Raw genomic sequence first — 8,909 nt, forward strand, 5'->3', positions numbered from 1 at the left:
TTGAGACACAGAATAAGTAGGTCATCATATTGAGTTATAACTTATAACGATATTATTTAGATATATGGAGTAAGTAAGGTATCCGTTAGTTAGTATTATAATAAGTGCCACTTTAAACTCCGCACAACTCCTATTTACTATCCAACATGGGCCCAAAAAGGCTTTATACAACTCCACCATCTTTCCATAACAATCAATTCATAGAATTCAAAAACCTAACACAGAACCACGTACTTGGCAGACACCAATTTTTGGAATACCTACAGTATAAAATAATGTATATATACAACTTATAACCCTGCTTGAACCTTCAAAAATAATGAATAACAGAATCCAATTTATGAATCTAAATAAACAAATATAACAAATCTATAGACTATTATTAACCTCAGATACCTCCATATCATCAGAACATACAAAACAAATACAAGAACAACTTACTTATTTCTCTATAGCCAAGAAAACCATTCTCAAAAAATCTGGAAATCAAAAAACTCAATAATTATCACCCGCGAGACCAACCTCAGAATACATATCTATGGAAAAAATCACCTCCTACAATATCAACAATATGACTTTATGTAAAGATGGTCCCTATTTTTGGCCTTGATGGGGGTTAGCTAGTGCTGCTCACACACCCAAACACATATCACATGTAAAAGCGCAAAAATCAACCTGGATACACACACCGATGACACATCCCATCACTCACACACATCTCTCTATAGTGGTGAGGACACTAGAAGACATAATGCATCCTCATACCCCCACAACAAAATTTATAACCCTAACCTAACCAGCATTGTAACTCCTTTCCTAAAGCAAAGTCTTAACATCCAAACAGCGCTCTTGAATTTATGAGGACCCCCCAAAATGGGTTAGGGTAAGGCTTATCCTCTAGTTGGGTTCATCGCTGTGGTGCTGGTGGAGCAGGTGGGGGAGAGCCATCCGCCTGGTCAGGTCCCTGGCGTCAGTCCTGAAGAGATGCATATTAATTATTAAGATGTTTTTTATGTTATATATTAAACTATATTATAGGGTATATGCATGTCTTTACTATTATACGTTATTGTTTTTATCATTATTATAATTTATTGTTGATGTTGCACCCACACACCCTATTTCATCCCTACTTAAGAAACCCTTATTTTGCAAGCTTATCATACACATCACTTTACCTGCATTATGTTATGTCTGTGTATACATAGTTCTGTGTTTCTTGTCTAGTTTGTGCATCACTTTCTGTTATCACCATTATTATTAATAAAAATAAAAAAATACGTAAACTTACCCGTCTCTTGTAGAAGAGGACGTAAGCATTTTTTTTATAACTGCTACAAACCGATTCCCCTGATACGTTTGTGACATAACTGTCATCATATGTGAGCCAGGAGTCAGTGGTATCATCTTCAACAGCTCCTCGCTGGACTCCTGCACTAACATAATGTCCTGAAAAGAGACAAATCCTTGTTACAAAAGGTGCTTTGATGTGTTGAGGTTATGAAAGGTAACTGATGTATTGGGATAAGGCTGTAACAATTTTGAGACCAGGACCATACAGCAAAACAAACATTCACATTCTCCTATTGAGAGAGGAGAATTGTTACACCTCTAATAATAAAGAGTTTTAATTTTGTATGAATTTTGTATACATTTTTCTGATATTCTATCAGAAAAATTGTTGGAAAACCCACATTGGTGAGGTAAAAATTTGAAATAATTTCGTAAAAATCAACTGGTCAGCTCCAGGAAAATTACAGATGTAAAAAAACGCAGCAACTTCATTAAAATATCGTAATTTACAACAATAAAGGACAAAATATATGTTTCTACCACTGATTGACCGCATGTATCTATAATATACCCGAGTACCTGATAGAGGACTACAGAATGGGACAGTGTGACACTCACTGTGTGATAACTAACCTGATGTTGCACTGCATCCAATGTGGCTGATGAGACTCACCACACTGTACAAGCCAGTACCCTGAGAAGGAACAAATTTAACAACTGGAAGTTACAGTCACTCACATAAAACAACAGAACTCACTTACCAAATGTTGACTTTGTACTTGAAGTGAGGTGAGGTCTTTCTTACCTGATGGGATGAGACTAACAGCTCCCTATTAATATTGACAGTGTTGTGTAGTTTCTTCAGGGACCAGGACGAAGTATAACAAAAACGCATCACGTGCAGGATCAAAACTCTGCAGCCAAGAAAGAGAAGAAAGTTCATTTAATAATTTGTATTACTGAATTACTCTTAATTTGATTATCAAAATCTGTGATATCTAAATTAACTTTTAATAGATAGATTTTACATTAAACCTCATTCTTCACAAAAAAGTAAAATCGGTTGTACACTATCTTACAATGAAACTAAAAGTAATCATTACTTGATTTTTATTGTGATGGACAACAAAATAAGCGAGAGTCTGAAAATTGATTTTTTCATTGTCAGGAAATGTTCTGTGAAAAATATCAAGCAACCTTGTTGTTTGATTAAGGAAAGTCTCTGTTGTGGTCTGACTGTGGTGGATGTGATGCCAGTTACCTGGGCAAGGTTTTGAAGCTGTACTGTTGGGTAGAATTTGGGCCACCACAGACACACTTGTACTCAGTATCTGTCTCCTGAAAAAGAATACATGATATGTTGTCAGTGATATACTATGATATACTGTGAGAGAGAGAGAGAGATAGACAGAGAGATGTGAAGTGACTCACTAGCAGGTAATTGTCCAGCATGTCCTGAACTGATTCTTTAGGCACCAGGTTTAGAGACAGGTTGTTGAAATTTTCCTCTGTCCTAGAACTGATTCCACATCTGCAATATAAAGGAACAACGTTTATAAAATTACAGACGCAAAGGGCATGACCAGATGCATATCCAGTCACACATGAACAAGAATAAAATACATGTGTTTTTCTCCGAGTGGATTTACCTCATGCAGGTCCTGGTGTTCTGCATCCTGAAGGACATGTGTACATTTACAGGGCATTTGTAGAGTTTCAACCCTTCAATGTTTTCCAGAAAGGACATCAGAAATTCATGAGCATCCTGCAAACGGAGAAATGCAGAGGGTTCAATGCACAGATTATAAAATCAGGACGAAGAAAACACCAGACAAACCATCAAATTAGCCAACACACCTTCTGCTCCATGTCTGAAAATTCTGGAAACCTCCAAGCCAGTTCCCTTTTGAAGGTATAGAGGGCGTTGAGTTTATTTTGTACATCAGGGGAGTGATGACACCTCACAATGCTCATGAATGCCCTGTAGAGGGTGAAAAAAAACAGGAGACCTCTGCTGTCACCTCTGACATTTAAGACCTCTGTGTTTGTGTGAGCATCAGTGTGATTGTGTGTTGTTGCAGTACATGAGAACTGCAGCCTCTGGGACCATCTTCCACTCAGCTTCCTGATGGCTGATGTCTCTGATGAACTCTGTCAGTGTGAGCAGACTCTGGAGGCTGGAGTTCATATAACAGATCTGAGCGGGGTTTGGAAACCTGTCAAGGACGAAGATGTTTGGCAAAATAACTTGAATTTTTCGAAAATCCCATAAACAGTGAAAACAGCTACAGCTAAGTATTTCTACAATTGAAGCAGCTGTTTTACTTCCTTGTATGTGTGTTTATGCAGATTAACTCACCCAAGATCAGTGTTTCTCTCAGAGGAAGGAGACCCACTCAAGAAGTAAAGGCTGGTTAGAAGGCGACACAGACAGGAATGCCAGTCAACACGACATACATGAGTGTAGCATTTATTCTCAAGTGACCCCTTTTGAGGAACTTTTGAATATATAATATCCTCACACATTACTGTATTTGCCACTATATATTAATGTATATTGTATATTACACATCATATCTGTACAGGAGAATAGTGCCTTAATTCAACAGATCCTCCCTTCTCTCTCTAAGCAGTACCCAAGGTTAGGTTAAAGATAAAGGGCCAACCAACAATGCAATGTAGCATCTATGTTGAGGGTCTTTCATATCTAATCTCAGATGTGCCAGACAGAGACACACCAACTTCAACTCTTTTGCGCATTTCACCAGTGGCAAGACTCAAGGACACAATGTGATTTAGTTATGCCTAATTTAGGCTTAACTATCCAATAGGATGCGAAAACTTGCACGTAAAATAGAGAGTGACAGCAATTCCAGCCATTCATGGATCTGCTGTTAGAATGGGTGACGCAAGTTGAGGAAGATATATGGGGCAGCTGTGGAGGATATTGTCAGACTTGGGGATGACAATTGCTCATGTTAGTCTGATAGCATTTGTATATTGTTGCTCCTTCTGGTCTCCTCGATGCATCAAGTCTACATTAAAACCTTCTGCATAAGACATCAGCTGCTGCCTGAGTTCTCCTTTCACCAGCTTCCACAAAACTTCCATAACAACACCCATGGCTGAATTAACACAACCAATACAGTGAAGAAGAACAGCAAGAAAAAAAAATCTGATCAGGCTTTCAATGCAAGTATTTGAATTTTACTATGGCCACAGTTCAATTGGAAATATTGAGTTTTTGGATATGGAACTGCCCCTCTTAGCGTTTTTGGTTTTAAATATGAACTTGAAAACTGTGAAATGTATTGGCCTTGTCCTGACACATGCTGACAGTGAAGTGTAATGAGTCTCTTACTCGTTTTTAGGTTTCTGAGAGGTTATCGGCTCTGGCTTATTTTGGTCATTCTGTTGGAGGAAATAGAAAGTCTCATGGTTCAGTATTACAGTTACACACTTGTTTTATGATGTACATGTACAGACCACTGAATGTGTGGTTTATGTGAAGCTGTAGAACTCTGTGTTAGACTTACCTTCATAATGCTGCAAAGTCTGTACTCCTTTTCCACCATATCTCTCTCATTTGTATGTCCAGCTAAGAATTTAGCAGTTGCTGGAATATTCATGGTGTCATTTCTCCTGACAGACTTTGGGATCCGGTCTCTCCGTCTCTTCTTACATCGCTTTTTATTTTTTCCGGCTGCTGTTGCTACAGCTGCTGGAATATCTGTGGAGTCACCTCTGGTGACAGACACAAACACACCTGCTTATTTATTCTATTCTACTGTGAACAAAGTTATGGCTGTAGATAAAATCTCTTTTTAAAAGAATTGTAAAAATTGTAAAAATTGATACATTTTATAACACACTGAGCGCACAGCCTGACTATGTCGAATTGGAAACCGAAAACCCCACCAACCCATACAACCCTGCTGAAGAATGTGATGAAGCACTTACTCCATCACAGCACAAGAATAAAATGTACCTCAAATTAAAATGTAAATTGACTTAAAAACTAGAAAAATATATATTTTAAAACAATTGAATAAAGTTTTGTTGTATTGATCTTAAATAATCTCACTCAGTTCAAGTATACATGTGTTGACTTTGTTACTCTTACCTTTAACAATCTATTTTACTGACTTAAACCCATAAATGTTATGTAAGACACAGCGTGCACAGAAATATCTGACATTCTTTTTTTTATGGGTATTGATGGCAGGGAGAGTCTTTCACTTACCTCTCCTTTGAGATGGAGCTTGGTTCTCTGTTATCTATTTCCGTAACAGTTTTTGTTTCCTGTAGAGTAAAAACAAATTCCATGAATTTTCATTGTCCAACATTATAAAAGAATACATATGTTATTAACTTCTCAAATCTATTTAATGTGAAACCTTACCACCGGTTTCTTAAAGAGATTTTTATTTGAAGCTATCTTCCTGATTGGGTCTTCAGTGGTAGTCTTCGTGCTTGAGGGACTGTCTTTTTGGATCCTGTCTTCCCGTCTTTTCTTGTATCGCTTTCTATTTTTTCCAGCTGCACTTGTTGCAGTTGCTGGAATATGTATGGAGTCACCTCTGCTGACAGACACAAACACAACTACGGATTAGTCTAATTCTACTGTGAACAAAGTTGTGGCTGTTGATAAAATCTCTTTTTAAAAGGACAAATCAACAATTTTATACAATTTGTGACACACTGAGCGCAAAGCCTGACTATGTCGAATTGGAAACAGAAAACCCCACCAGCCCTTACAACCCTGCTGAAAAATGTGTTTAAGAACTTATTCCATCGTGCTAACCATTTCTAAAACATTTCACTGACGTAAACCCGTAAATGTCAATGTAAGACACAGCGAGCACAGAAATATCTGACATTCTTTTTTTCAGGGTAGTGATGGCAGGGAGAGGCTTTCACTTACCTCTCCTTTGAGATGGAGCTTGGTTCCCTGTTAACTGTTTCAGAAACAGTTTTTGTTTCCTATAGAGTAAAAACAAAAGTCATGCATTTTGTTTGTCCACGATTATAAAAGAATACATATCTTATTAACTTCTAAAATCTATTCAACGTGAAACCTTACCACCGGTTTCTTAAAGGGATTTTCATCTGAAGGTATCCTCCTGATTGGCTCTTCAGCGGCAGTCTTGACAACTGAGGGACTGTCTTTTAGGATGTGGTCCTCCTGTGTCTTCTCATATAGATTTGTCTTTTCTTCAGTTGCTGTTGTTGCAGTTGCTTGAATATGTGTTGAGTCATCACTGCTGACAGAAACAAACAAACCTGCTTATTTTTTTTATTCTACTTTGAACAAACTGTGGCTGTTGATAAACTCAATTTTTAAAAGGACAAATCAACAATTTTAAACAATTTGTGACACACTGAGCGCAAAGCCTGACTATGTCGAATTGGAAACAGTAAACCCCACCAGGCCATACAACCCTGCTGAAAAATGTGATGAAGAACCTACTACCTTGTGCTAACCATTTATAAAACATTTTACTGACGTAAACCCGTAGTGTGTTGATGTAAAACACAGCGTGCACAGAAATATCTGACATTCTTTTTTTATGGGTAGTGATGGCAGGGAGAGGCTTTCACTTACCTCTCCTTTGAGATGGAGCTTTGTTCTCTGTTGTCTGTTTCCGAAACAGTTTTAGTTTCCTGTAGAGTAAAAACAAATTCCATACATTTTCATTGTCCAACACTGTAAAAGAATACATATCTTATTAACTTCTCGAATCTATTCAATGTGAAACCTTACCACCGGTTTCACAAAGAGTTGTTCTTGTGAAGCTATCTTCCGGATTGGCTGTTCAATCGTAGTCTTCGTGCTTGAGGGACTGTCTTTTTGGATCCTGTCTTCCCGTCTCTTCTTGTATCGCTTTCTATTTTTTCCAGCTGCACTTGTTGCAGTTGCTTGAATATGTATGGAGTCACCTCTGCTGACAGACACAAACACAACTACTGTTATGTCTTATTCTACTGTGAATAAAGTTGTGGCTGTTGATAAAATCTCTTTTTAAAAGGATAAATCAACGATTTTATACAATTTGTGACACACTGGGCGCAAAGCCTGACTATGTCGAATTGGAAACAGAAAACCCCACCAGCCCTTACAACCCTGCTGAAAAATGTGATGAAGAACTTACTCCATCGTGCTAACCATTTCTAAAACATTTCACTGACGTAAACCCGTAAATGTTAATGTAAGACACAGGGTGCACAGAAATATCTGACATTCTTTTTTTAAGGGTGTTGATGGCAGGGAGAGGCTTTCACTTACCTCTCCTTTGAGATGGAGCTGTTTCCTCTTATATCTGTTTCTGAAACACTTTTTGTTTCCTGTAGAGTAAAAAGAAAAGTCATACATTTTGTTTGTCTAAGATTATAAAAGAATACATATCTTATTAACTTCTAAAATCTATTCAACATGAAACCTTACCACCGTTTTTTTAAAGGGCTGTTGATCTGAAGGGATCCTCCTGATTGGCTCTTCAGCGGTAGTCTTGACAACTGAGGGACTGTCTTTTAGGATGTGGTCCTCCTGTGTCTTCTCAAAAAGTTTTTCGTTTTCTTCAGTTGCTGTTGTTGCAGTTGCTGGAATGTGTGTCGAGTCATCACTGCTGACAGAAACAAACACACCTGCTCATTTTTTTTTTATTCTACTGTGAACAAAGTTGTGGCTGTAGATAAAATCTCTTTTAAAAGGATAAATCAACAATTTGACACAATTTGTGACACACTGAGCGCAAAGCCCGACTATGTCGAATTGGAAACAGTAAACCCCACCAGCCCATACAACCCTGCTGAAAAATGTGATGAAGAACATACTCCATTGTGCTAACCATTTACAAAACCTTTTACTGACGTAAACCCGTAAATGTTAATGTAAGACACAGCGTGCACAGAAATATCTGACATTCTTTTTTTCAGGGTAGTGATGGCAGGGAGAGGCTTTCACTTACCTCTCCTTTGAGATGGAGCTTGGTTCCCTGTTAACTGTTTCCGAAACAGTTTTAGTTTCCTGTAGAGTAAAAAGAAAAGTCATACATTTTGTTTGTCCACGATTATAAAAGAATACATATCTTATTAACTTCTAAAATCTATTCAACATGAAACCTTACCACCGGTTTCTTAAAGGGCTGTTCATCTGAAGGGATCCTCCTGATTGGCTCTTCAGCGGCAGTCTTGGCAACTGAGGGACTGTCTTTCAGGATGTGGTCCTCCTGTGTCTTCTCATATAGATTTGTTTTTTCTTCAGTTGCTGTTGTTCCAGTTGCTTGAATATGTGTCAAGTCATCACTGCTGACAGAAACAAACACACCTGCTTATTTTTTATATTCTACTGTGAACAAAGTTGTGGCTGTTGATGAAATCTCTTTTTAAAAGGACAAATCAACAATTTGATACAATTTGTGACACACTGGGCGCAAAGCCTGACTATGTAAAATTGGAAACAGTAAACCCCACCAGGCCATACAACCCTGCTGAAAAATGTGATGAAGAACTTACTCCATCGTGCTAACCATTTCTAAAACATTTCACTGACCTAAACCTGTAAATGTTAATGTAAGACACAGTGTGCACAGAAATATCTGACATTCTTTTTTTCA

At 37.8% G+C, this 8,909-nt stretch overlaps 2 long non-coding RNA genes across 2 annotated transcripts; both read right to left on the minus strand.

The window, feature by feature from the left end:
- Window positions 1–405: 405 nt before the first annotated feature.
- LOC133966798 (uncharacterized) lies at window positions 406–1,976 on the minus strand. Its single transcript, XR_009923986.1, has 3 exons — window positions 1,927–1,976; window positions 1,292–1,449; window positions 406–976 (listed from the first exon to the last, which is right to left on the minus strand). It is a non-coding gene; the product is annotated as an uncharacterized LOC133966798 (long non-coding RNA).
- A 149-nt stretch (window positions 1,977–2,125) lies between these two features.
- LOC133966799 (uncharacterized) lies at window positions 2,126–2,793 on the minus strand. The gene is made up of 3 exons (XR_009923987.1): window positions 2,725–2,793; window positions 2,555–2,631; window positions 2,126–2,207 (listed from the first exon to the last, which is right to left on the minus strand). It is a non-coding gene; the product is annotated as an uncharacterized LOC133966799 (long non-coding RNA).
- Window positions 2,794–8,909: the final 6,116 nt, after the last annotated feature.

The sequence above is a fragment of the Platichthys flesus genome, chromosome 13, assembly GCF_949316205.1.
Source record: "Platichthys flesus chromosome 13, fPlaFle2.1, whole genome shotgun sequence".
Classification (NCBI taxonomy): Eukaryota; Metazoa; Chordata; class Actinopteri; order Pleuronectiformes; family Pleuronectidae; genus Platichthys; species Platichthys flesus.